This window comes from Cupressus sempervirens, chromosome 6 (genome assembly GCF_028749045.1).
Source record: "Cupressus sempervirens isolate cs-2001-9-10 chromosome 6, ASM2874904v1, whole genome shotgun sequence".
Classification (NCBI taxonomy): domain Eukaryota; kingdom Viridiplantae; phylum Streptophyta; class Pinopsida; order Cupressales; family Cupressaceae; genus Cupressus; species Cupressus sempervirens.
In genome coordinates, this window is record NC_143123.1 from 488,948,987 (window position 1) to 488,962,781 (window position 13,795).

Here is a 13,795-nt window from a genome sequence, read left to right on the forward strand (position 1 = left end):
AATGAAATATATTTATTTTATCTATATATTCATAAACTTTTAATAAAATAACAATAGTTCCACATTCATTATATTAGTAATATAGTAATTTAAATAAGGTTTACTAAATCAAATATAAGAAAGGTGTTATGAAATTGATTTTGAAATCATTTTAATTAAAATAATTACAAATAATTTAGAACTATATTTTCATTAATAAGTTTATTTTATTTTATTTAGAAGATTTGTTTAAAAAAAAGATATTTTAAAAAAAATATTATATTTTTTGTTTATTTCAAAATATATTATTTTATTTTTAAAAAATAAGATAATAAATAAAGATTAGATTATGTTTATCATGTTTTAATAATAAAGAAAGAAAGAACATTTTTATCAAATATTAATTTTAAATATAAGGTTTATAGATATGATCATAAATAGAATATTTCCTTTTAACATTGTATTTTTCCTTGTTTTGTTATCACTCTAAAAATATGATTTCTTGAAAACTTAATTAACATAAATAAATACGATAAATTTACCTAAAATGTTTATCAAAATAGATTTATGTTGATATGAGAACTTAAAATATTATTTTATTGATGTTTTAAAGTTGATTCAATTTACAAAATTATTATAATAAATTATTTAACTAAGAATTTAATATACAAGTTAGTATATTTTATTTTAGTTTTAAAAATATATTTTTTGCCCTTAGACATTAATTTTTCTTTCTCTAGTTAAATGATTTCTATAAGGTAGTTGATTCTCTTTGAATTTTATTTATTAAGTTAAAAAAAAATATGTATTTATGATTATATTGTAATCCTATTTAGATAGAATTTGATTGCTAGGATAAACATTTTAATTTCAATAGTTGAAAGATAATAGTTAAAGTAAAAATATATTTTGGTTAGAGTAAGATAAGGGAAATGTACACGCAATTTTGTTTTGTAAGTCATTCATGATTAGAATGTTAAAATAGAAAATCTTTTGGGTGGTTAAAAGATGTGATTTTTATATAGCATGAGCTATTTTGGTCTTGAGTGATGTCATAAGTTTTATTTGTTTTGAGTTTTTTTATGGGAGGATTTTGTATTCACAAAGTTATTTTTAACTTATTGAGATGGAAACATGAGTCTTAGGTTGTGTCTCTTTGGTTAAGAGCTAAGGACTAATGAATATCCATTATGTCGCATTCTCTTGGGGCATTATCAACCTCATATCTAGTGTATTTCTAAGTAATAGTTGAAAGTTGTGTTAAATTTGAAAGAGTAGATTAGCTTTGATATTCCTTTAAATCTTATCAATTTCTACTTCTTGTTGGACTTGAATTATACTTTCTACTTTTGAGGTTGCAATTCATTCTTTTTTCTTGACATATTAGTTGTTGTCAATCTTATGGCTCTTTTTGCAATACTCTTGTTATTAGTCAAAAGGGAATGCCAATTTTTACTTTTAGGCTACAATATTCCTTAGAGATTTTGGCAATCGACCACATCATCACTTTTTGTGCTATTCTAGATGCAAATGCATTTTACATGATACTTTTAGGCTACAAGTTTTATTTGAGTAAGTGATTTGCATATAAATAAATAAAATTCATACAATATGCTTAAATTTCATAAAAATGGACTTTATCACACAACTTTGTTGGTATTGAGCATTTCATTCAAAAATGATTAGTAGATGTGTTATAAACATTTGGTGATAATAACAATTTACATAGGGTATTTAAAAAAAGTTTCTAAAATACTCAATTTTAAATACGATTACAAACATAGTGATGGACATCTAAAGCATAGAATGGGGAGCAATCTCACGTATGTCATAGCTAAAATCCAGAAGAAGAATATCCTATCAAGATTATATCCCCTTCTATATTGTCTACACTTGGGAGTTATGGATTTTGAGGACTCATCAATTCCCATTTCTATTTATTGTGGCAAACCTATGATTACAAAATTGAATTGGATGTTAAAACTATTCTCATCAAAAGTAAAGACCCAAACATGTGTTGGCTCAAGAAATTTAGATAAGGTCTATCCACACATCTATAGAAATGGGAATGTTGTTATGGGACAAATATAAATATATTTGTAGAGTGAGAGGATGAAGCAAAAAGTTGAAAGCATGGAATGTAATTAGAGATTTAACTCTCTATAATTGCCCCGTAGATTAAAGAAAACCCAAGATAACTTCCTTTAAAGAATGACACAAGGATATTACATCACAAGGCAAGAATGATGGTATTGCTCATGGTCATGAAAATGTACATATTAGGCCTCACATATAATGGCAACGCAACAATGAAGGATTAGACAAGAGGCTAATTGTCTTAATCCTATGTAATGGACAACCTATCACTTGCATAAGCTAGAAAAGGGATAGTGTGATAAGACCACTAAAGGTGGAAGATCTACTTGAGGGGGATAACATGATATAACCACTAAATGTATAATGTGATCACTATGTAACTTAAGTGATATGTGTAACTAGGACCTAGGCAAGGTTATGGTTAGGTACAACACTTCAGTCACACCAATAAAAACTACTCAATTTGTTTTCCTTTTTAAAAAAATCTTAAACTAATATGCTAATGCTTTGTCTTAGAATTTGGTAAGATTGTACTTTTGAGAGGTCTAGAAAAAGACTTAGGGCGAGTCCTAGATCTTATGAGAAAAGGTGATCTAACTAAATAAAATCATTCTGACATTTTAGAGTTATATATACATTGTTCCTAATCAAAAGAAAAAAGCTAGGAAATTAGAAAAAAGCTAGAAAAAATGTGATTGAATAGAAATAAAAGAGTGATAGAGGAGGACAGCAACTTGAGAGAAACAATGATTAGTAAATTATGTGAAGTGAACTCTAAGGAGGACTTGGACAAAATTTTGAAGGGTATTGAGCCCTTGTTGGGGAACAAAAGAAGAGCAATTTTTTTGATGGGAGGCAATTATGACAACGTAAGGAAGGAAATAGAGGAGGCCATTGTGAAATACATGACCTCAGTCCCTACATTAGCAAAGGAGAGTGTGTAGTCTAAACTTGAGAGCCCAATATATGTGTAAATGAGTACACCTTCCAGTGATGAGGAAGAAGTTGAGGAGACACAACAACTACCCTCACCACCAAACATAGTTATGGGTACTGAATCCATGCAAGTGGACAATACACATATAACAGTGGATACAAAGGAGAACCCTTTAGCAAAATATGGAACATATTTTGTTGGCAATATCACAGCTTATGTAATGCCTACCCCTAATTGACTTTTTTGATTGTATTGTCAGATTCTTTTAGGCCTTTTTTATGTTTATGTTTATGATTAGTAGTACTTGGTTACCGAGTTTGGTTAGATGTATTCCATACCCAATTTATTTATGTGACAATTTATTTAGTTATTTGGTAATTTTAGTTATTTCAGGACTATTTTGGTGATGATATATGTGTGTTCATATATTAATTTTATGATGTTAGTTGGATGAATGATTTATATGTGATTTTATGGATACTTACCCATACTTGCATGTGTATGGTGTATGTCTATGTTTTACTTTATGTTTGACATTTTTGATGTGGTTCAGGGAGGGAGTTGTAGTCACCTACTAGTCAGGATCTACACGATACCACTCTTCGCCATTGTCTATTTAGTTTAGAACATAAGTGTTTGTACATGCATGTAGATTGTATGTACTGGGTATCAACTTCCCCAAATTGCCAGGATGAGTGTACCCTATCATAGTATCTCAATGGTATACATGGGGAGATAACTCTTGAGACCAAATCCCAATCTAAGCCAATTGTCCTAGAAAATAGGACAAGTATCTGAGTTAGTGTTACCTTTTTGAATTTGTCAACTGATGTGAATTCGTGATTTTGACCCTAGAGTTTGTTTTGGTATTTTGTACTTTATGATAGATTTTCTTTTTTTTTTTATGGGTATGTGATGATTTTCTACTATAATTAAATCATATTAAAAGATAATATGAAATTAACTATTATCTTTCAACTATTCAAATTAAAATATTTATCCTAGCAATCAAATTCTATCTAAATATGATTATAATATAATCATAAATACATATTTTTTTTACTAAATAAATAAATTGAAAGAGAATCAACTACCTTATAGAAATCATTTAACTAGAGAAAGAAAAATTAATGTCTAAGGGCAAATTTTTTTTTAAAAAAAAACTAAATAAAATAAAATATACTAACTTGTATATTAAATTCTTAGTTAACTAATTTATTATAATAATTTTGTAAATTGAATCAACTTTAAAACATCAATAAAATAATATTTTAAGCTCTCATATAAACATAAATCTATTTTGATAAACATCTTAGGTAAATTTATCATATTTATTTATGTTAATTAAGTTTTCAAGAAATTAGATTTTTAGAATGATAACAAAAAAGGAAAAATACAATGTTAAAAGGGAATATTCTATTTATGATCATATCTATAAAAATTATATTTAAAATTAATATTTGATAAAAATGTTCTTTCTTTCTTTATTATTAAAACATGATAAACATAATCTAATCTCTATTTATTATCTTATTTTTTAAAAATAAAATAATATATTTTGAAATAAATTAAAAATACAATTTTTTTTTAAATATCTTTTTTTTAAACAAATCTTCTAAAAAAATAAAAAATAAACTTATTAATGAAAATATAGTTTTAAATTATTTGTAATTATTTTAATTAAAATGATTTCAAAATCAATTTCATAACACCTTTCTTATATTTGATTTAGTAAACCTTATTTAAATTACTATATTAGTAATATAATGAATGTGGAACTATTGTTATTTTATTAAAAATTTATGAATATATAGAAAAAATATATATATATTTCATTTTAAAATAAATAAACAAGTATAAATTACAACAAAACTTTAAAAGGACAAGATTAAAATGGATTGACAGTGGATTGGCGAGTTAAGTTGGAGATTTGATTATTTTGTGGCACAAAAACAAGAAAATATGTATGTATGAGGATGTATGGTAACCAAGAGACTAAAGGATAGAGTACGGCGTCTGAGTACCGGCAGCACAGGGGATTCAGAATACGGGCATGGCAGGACAAGAGAGGACAGGGCATCCAGGCAGTCGAAAGGGCTGCCTGGATTGCCATTGCCCTACTTGAACACCCTAACTTCACACTTATCAAAATCTTATGTAAAAATTTTTAATCGCTCCAAATTTTTACAATAGCTTATTTGGTGAGTCGTCTACTTATAACTAAGGTTTCAAGTCCACATCACTCGTTATGATGCCACATCAGTCTTTTGCTTTTTGCTTTAAAATTTGAAATATAAAGATCTGGGTTTAGAGTTTAAGGGAGAGGACCCACTACTTTAACACCCTAACTTCACACTTATCAAAATCTTACATAAAATTTTTTAATTGCTCCAATTTTTTATAGTAGCTTATTTGGCAAGTCGTGTACTTATAACTAAGGTTTCAAGTCCACATCACTCGTTATGATGCCACATCAACATGCTTTTTTGCCAAGTTGTCCAAAACAGCCCAAAAAAAAGTGAGACCAATGGTCGTGCATAAAAGGTACCCATAGTTGAATAGCTGATATGGCATCACATCATTGGTTAATTTTTATAACTAAGGGTACATTTTATTCAATTTTAGGTAGATAGCATTGTACTAACAACTTTAAAGTCACAAGTATTGGTACAATATTGTCAAAAAAATTGGACATTAAGTTAATAAGTATAAATATCAAGTGAACAACTCCTATCACAACTATTGGAACGCATTCAAGTATTGGGTCCTCTTTGCTTTTTGCTTTAAAATTCTAAATATAGAATTAGAAAAGATTATGCATTTTATATTTAATTATTATTTTAAAATATTCTAAAGCCATTTTATTAAAATGACAGGTACTTGTTTTTTAAGTTGTTTAACACTGATCTTTTATAGACTATAAGTGAATTAATATATTTCTTTCCTTTAAATTGTGTGAGAGGTTTTATTTAAAGTATTTGGCATCATTCACAATGATTTGATTTGATTTGATTCATTTGTAATTTGTCATCAAATAAAATACTATAGCATTTTTATTTTTATTTTATTTTTTTGAAGTAGGTGTTATTGTTGTGAGGGATAGTGCTCTTTATTGATATATAAAAAATGTAAGAAGCTACATTAAAGGGTTGAAATAGAACATAGTTCAACATATTGAGCTAAGGTATATTCTTCTTCTATCCCAAAATGGAGAAGATATGTGAGTAAAGACCTCTAAACTATATAATCATAAATACAGTAAAGAGTTGTGCATACATCAAAAAGAAATTGAAAGAACCTAAATCTAATATAACCCTAAATAAGAAATTGAAGATAGAGATGGACCCTTAGCTATTGCCTAGATGAAGGAGGATTTGGGAACAATAGTTTACACAATTTGTAAGTATTTTAGTAGACCTTAGAGTTAGCCACCAGTCTCCAAAATTCTACAAGTTATTCAAAGTTGTTAAGTTCCTCTGAATTATTTCATCCTTATACTTCCTACACGTCCTCTAGATGAAAGCCCTTTTGCAATGTAGTGTGGCAATCTCATTGTCATTATTGTTGTTCTCATCAATGTCCAAATCTTCCTCACTATTCACCAGGGAGCCATCATCTTTCAAATTATTGTCATAGGAAAGGTCTTTTGGTATAGGAAAATAAGTGTTCAAGTTGAAGTAGATCCTCAAGAAGTTGTTAATCTGCATGAGATTTGCTTCCACAACTGTGCTTCCATTAATTGTCTTGATAAAGTCATTAATAACTTGGTGTAACTTTCTCTCAACTCTAGTATGTATACAAGGGGAATTAAAATTGCTTCGTAGATTGATCCATCATGCTAGTGCCTATTTAAAGGCTTTGAATTCTTTCAATATAACTTCCCAAAATTAGTTATCCCCACTTCAATTCATTTGATTGATGAACTTTCCAATTTAGTCAATCACATCAAAAGATTACAAGAAATCTCACCTAATTCAAATGTATGTTTGTTTTGTTGCCACATTTAACATATAAATTTAAAATATCAGTTGCATGGAACTCGTCATTGTCTAAGAGAGATTTAAATGACTTGGAATTTGAGGTTCATAGGAATTTACTTAACGTTTTTGTGCTCATTTTGTTTTAGCTAAAAAAATATGGCCACCCTTCGTCATGAAGCAGGTTTAAGTTAACGCTCAAGGATTGTTCAAATAATAGACCACAAGATTCAAACAACTTGTGAACTTAACTTGTCGACTCTCCTCAAATCAATAAATTATATCTTGACTATTCTCATGGATTCTACTCATGTCATGTAGGCACACCTAGTTGTTGACATTTTTCTATATATAATTTTAAATTGTTTGGTCTTCTCTTGATGTAACAAGTTGACAAATACATTTATTTAAAATTATTATTTTTAAGTAAGTTTTATATTTAGCTAAGGATTTAAACATTTAAACTAGTAATGTTTACAAACTCTCTTTCTCATTAACCTCCTCTAAAACATGTTTAGTCATGAGAAAAGTGGTTTCTACAATTACTAGGAATGTATACATCATTGGAATAGAGTACCAACCTAAAACATTATGTTCACAAATTCTTTGATGTCATTGATAAATTTGACTTAGCTTGTAAGTATTCAAAGATTAAATATTTTATATGAGATCTCTCATCATCATGAAATCCTTATTGACCTTAAGACAAATTTCACTATATTCCTTAATGTTAAGAAGGACACTTATAAATTAATGTAGGTAGAAGTATAATAATTTGACTTGTAAGTAAGGGCCCATTACATTCAAATATTAATTCTTTTGAGCCATACATCCAAGCACAAACAAGTACCACTTACCCTTCAGCAAAAATATATACACTATATAAACAAACCATATAACATGGGATCACAAATTTCCATATAATGAGGACACATACATCTTAACACATACAATATGACATATATTTAAATATAATTTTAAAAAATATTTATAAAGTTTTATCACACTAGAAAAAGGCTAAGGTTTCATATCAATACAGTGAAAGAGACATGGATATCTTAATACATTTATATAAAATATTTTAAGAGATATTAAAGTTGACATGCTACTTAGCCTACATCATAAATTCAAAATATAAACATCTTATTATTGATCCTAGAAAGATCTTTAGGATAAATTTATTTATGATATATATACTAGTTATAATCTAGAGATTGTACATCATGTAAAAGAGACCACTCATATCTATGAGAGATAATTATTTGAATACTTACTGATCTAAATATATAAGTGATCTAGAGTTTCCTATCTTATAGAATACATTATGTTATCACTTGTCAAAGATAAACCTAATTTTTTAAATAAAAAATGTAATATATTTTTAACTAATGCATTTTATAAGGGCTTTTGCCCTGGTCATTTCTTATTGTTTCTGTTCCTAGTCTATTCTTTGGTTTTTGTTTGTCACCTGGGCCTTGTGCTTATTTTTAGCCTTTGAACTAGAACTTTTTTGGCTGGGCTTTTCACGCTTATTATCAGCCTTGTTAATGTTTTAACTCTTGGGTTTCAGGGTCCATGTAAAACCTGTTTATCTAATAAAAAACTAATGCATTATATATTATAATTAATTTTATTGCTACTTTTTAAAGTTATTTTACTATCAACAGAAAGTTGACCCCCACAAGGTGATGATTTTAGAATTCTTGTGTCATATCACATAATTCACTATATTTCATGTTATTTATTCACAATAAGCAACCAAAATCAAGTTGTAATCCAAACTAAGTATATGCTTTAGATAAGGGTCTGAAAGGATTATGTAGCTAGTTAAGCAACCAAAATCAAATTGTAATCCAAACTAAGTATATGCTTTAGATAAGGGTCTAAAATGATTATGTAGTTGGTTAAGGGCTCTGTTGTAGGTTCCAAGATCAATATTTGCTACCTCAAGTTATGTGATGTCTAGCCTATGTAGGTTCAATTGACGACCTCAAAAGGTAATAGAAATGGTTGCCTAGTAAAAAGCTAAGCTTTCAATTGTCAGACTAACTTTTCAATTTCTTTTATTATTTAAAGTTTGTGCTTTAGATAAGAGTTAAAAGGGACATGTAGTCACTTTAGAAACTTGTGTTCCTCTTATGTAAACGTCAGTGATCAATTCTCTCTATTTCATATCATCTCAAAACTAGTCTTATTCGATTTAATTGATAACCATAACAATTATAGAAAGACTCATATAATCAAAGAATCATTGAACCAACCTACCAACTTCACTGTGATATTAAAAAAATATCATTCTTCTACTTTAATAAGAAAATTTAACATGTAAATTTGATAGATTAAAATATCAACTGCATGAACATGTGAGTTTTCACAGTTAGAACCAAGGTTCAAATGACTTTATATTTGAGTCGACAAGAATCTCCTCAAGGTTTGAGAGAAAATGGAAAAAACATGGCCACCTTACGTGACGGAGAAGGTTTAATCAGTTTTTATTTTGACTGTTCTCATGGATTCCCTCGTGCCGTGGAGGCACACCTAATCATTGACCAATTTTATTTATTTAAAATTATTTGGTACTCACTGGACATCACAATTCGGCAGTTCTTATCATTGTTTATTGTGATAAGCTTTATTTTTGCATGCGCCCGTCTAACAATAAGAATTTTGGCCAGGAGTGATGCAAAATGCTGAAATGATAATACTGACCTCATTTTTAACTATAATCTTTGGAAGGAAGCCAACCGGCATGAGTCATTATATTTCTCTTCACATATTATTTCATTATTTTCGTACACTGAGTAGCACCGATTGCGGATGAATTATTGCAGATGACGTGGGCTCTGACATATACATCTACAATTATATCAATAAAGTATAACGACATGTTCATCTTTTATTTATAGCAATTGGAGTCATCAAATTTTGTATTCAGAGTATAATAGAGATCTCTTGTTCTTTGGCTTTGATTGGGCATCAATATTTTTGGGTTCTCCAAAAAAATTCTGATGAAAAGAGTACAATTAAGAAGCTTGAGATTTAATGGGATGGAAGAATTTTACAGTAAGATGGTTATGAATGAAGAAGTAGCTGAGGAAAGGAGACATCCAGCTGTGCAGAGATTGATAGAGAAAATTATGAAGCAGGCAGATGTTGGAAAGCCAAAACCTGCTCTGAGGTTAAGGCTTCGTAGATTTGGTGTAAAAGTGGGAAGATTTGTGTTCATGAGATTTAGAGTGATGAAATCTATGAGGAAAGGATTGGTAGATCAGGCTAGGTTTATGATATCTTGGGTTCTTCCAAAAGGAAGAGGATTGACATCTGGTTTGTGCAATGGATATGATGGAGTTGTAAATCTGCCTCTTTTGCCACAAGGAAGAGGATGGCTATGATGGATTTATGAATCTGGATTGGCATTGGTTTCTACAATGGATATGATGAAGAAATAACATTGGCTCTTTTGGAAAAATAATTATTTTTCTAGAGAGAGTTCATCGGTTTACATGTATTGTGTTGGTTGATTTCTTTTAAAATGTCCATGTGGAGTTGTATAGAAATGGGAAATAATAAGAATTTTTAATTAGGTTTGAGGGATGTTTTATGGCTTTGGTTTAGGTGGTCATTTGTAATTAGGTTAGTTTGTTTAATAGAATATATTTAGTTGTATTTTTTTAAGCTAGTTAATTGAACAAGTTAAAACATATAATATATTCTTTAAGGGAAAAAAATTAACTGTTCTTTATTCAATCTTGATCAAGTATTTGAAAGAGATTATTTCTAACAATTTTTTAGACAATAGAAAAACAATAATAGGATAGATAAAATAGGTATTCTAAGGAAGCAATAAGATGATTGAGGAAAGAACTATATTATGCAGGTAAAATAGAGAAAGGTATATTCATGTGCAGCTATAATGATCTCTCAATGTAGTTCTCGTGTAACTGTAATGATTTCTCAATGTAAGTTCTTATAATTCTTAGAGTGCAATTTTAATTATCTCACAATACAATTCTTGGAAACCAATATATAGAGGTTGATGTAGCAAGCCAATCTAAACTCACAGAGAAATTAATAGATTCATAACAAAACACAATACAGATTCAAACTCTCAATTCTTTATTCCTCCAAAACTCCTTCTACATGGATCTCTAACTCCATTAAATAACAACTACCACAAAAAATAAGAAATTTCCAAATTTGGCAGATTTTGACAATAGGAAAAAATGCTATTTTTGGTAACTTCTAAAAAACCTCCGAAAGCAATTTCGAAGTTTCCTAAATCTACCCTTTAAACCAAAGAAGTGAATTGCCAACTAATCTCCGAAATTTAGAAAGAAATTTCAAAGTTATTACAAAGCAAAAAAAACAAAAAAAAACACCTAAGATATTTTTAAAATGAAATTCGGAGGTCAAGATGGAATTTTTGGCTCTCGAAAAAATAGTTGAAACGACCCCAATAGAGTTAATTGAGTTGGAATCCACCTCAACTATAGATTTTGAAAAAAACCTAGAAAAATTTAAGAAAACCTAGATTCGAATCAAAAGTTATGACTCTCCAAACTCCCTACATTAGAAGTACTAGTTTTGAATTTGTCTAGCCCTTAGTAATACCTATGTAATGGTAAATCTGAATGACCTTTAGCATTTAAATTATCAAATAAGATTCAAATAATGTATAATGGTAAATGGTTTAGTAGGATGAACTTGGATGTAATATTAAAATATTAATTACCTTTTGCATTACATATTATTAGTTCTCTTCTCTTTAAATCAAGGATTATATAGGAGCCCATAGTAGTTTTGCACTAGGTGTTTTATTTTTTATTTTTCAAGGTTTATCTTATTTCTAGAAAAGATGTCATCTTCCATTTACTATATAATAAACTCATTATGGTTGTGAAATTTCAAAGTTTGCATATGGGAATGAGATACATAAAAAATGTATTTATGGATGTTACTTAATATCAATCAACATATTAACCAACTGATGACATTTTTTGAATGGAGATGAGAGCTAAATTTAGGAGATGAATGTGTTGCATGATTCAATAGACTAATTGAAAGGATGAGCTAAATGAATCCACGAGTTAGAAGGCTAAATTCATTTACAAGTCAATAAAGAGTGAATGCGAGTTGAAGAGTAATTATTAAAATATAACATCATAATTATGTAATTCACGTACATAGAAAAATAATAAATATTATATATATTTTTTAATAAAAAGTAATTAAATAAATAAGGCCAATTTTTATACTTGTGAAAGAATAATGAGCTCATGAAATGATCAAAGTTATTTAGTTATTGTGAGCTAGAAGAATTTGACTAAAACTAAATTACAATAAAGTATTGAAACATTATAATCAATGTACTTAGGAGGAATAATTGATAAATATATTAAATAATTAAAATAAAATCCCACGTACCACCCATAATATTGAGATTCTCTAAAAATATCAAGCTAAGTATTGACAAAATTGAATGGCTCATCTTAAGGAAAGACTAGAGCGGGACAATTGACTAAAAACAATGATAAATTTGAATAGAGTTTCAATGATATAATTTAACTTTCTAATGATATGATGAATTTTTTTTATCATAGGGTTTCTCTAATATGAGGTTGTCCCATTTTGTTGATTTTTTTAAAGTTTTATTTTGAATTTAGTTCTGTTATGGTCTACTTGGCCCTTGGACCTTTTTAGTTTTTCAAAAAACAATTCTCTATAATTGGCAGTTTATTAGAATTAACTTAAACTTTAGTGTTTAGTTTGATGACTAGTAGTGAGCCCTATTAGGTTTAACATTTTTAGTATTGATTTTATTTTTGTAGCTGACAATCAAGACATAATTTAGATAAATGTGTATCTATACTAGGATGGTAACCTAGAGACTGCAAAAGTCATGAAAAGGACCAGTCATATCTATGAGGGATTTAATATTTTGAGTAATAATTAATCAAAAAGTATAAGTAGTAAATTAAATCATAACACAAACTTATTTTTTATTGATTAGAATATATTGCATTATGATTCATCTAATGCAAACCTAGACAATTTTTAAATAACTATATTCAATAATAAACTAATACATTTTATAAAATAAAAATTCTCGTTACTTTTAAATTACTCTAGAATCAACATAGCTTTGATCCTCATAAATGAGAAAAACTCTAAAAATCCTCACATCAGATAAAAAATGTACTATATTTCACATAACTTGTTTACAATAAGTAATTATTGTCAAATTGTAGTCTATAGTAAGTATTTTTGTTTATAAAGATCTAAATGGATGCTGTAATTAGATATGGGCTTTGAGTTAATCTAATGTAGGTCCTAAGGTCAATTATCTCCACCTAAAGTCATTTGATAACTAGCTTCCTTGACCCAGTTGATCACATTAATAGATTATAGAATTCTTACAACATTGAAGGTTTGTTCTCGTGTTGTAAAAAAAATTTAACATATAAATATAATACATTAATATGTTAATATCTTGTGATTCCTCACAATCAGAACCTAGATTCAAAGAAGGTAGTATTTGAGGTTGGTACAAATCTAGTCAAGGTTTATTCTTTCATTTTATATAAGATAAAATGAGAATGGACACCCTATGTTATGGAGCAAATTTATGTAAGTAGATCACAGTTGTTTAGATTATATGCTACAAGACTCCAATAGTTTGTCAACTTGACTAGTCAAACTTCCTCAAATAAATCAATTATATTTCAAGACAATTTTCATGAATTTTACTCATGCCATGTAAGCACGCCTATTAATTGATTGTTCCCTTTAAGATTCAAGTTATTTG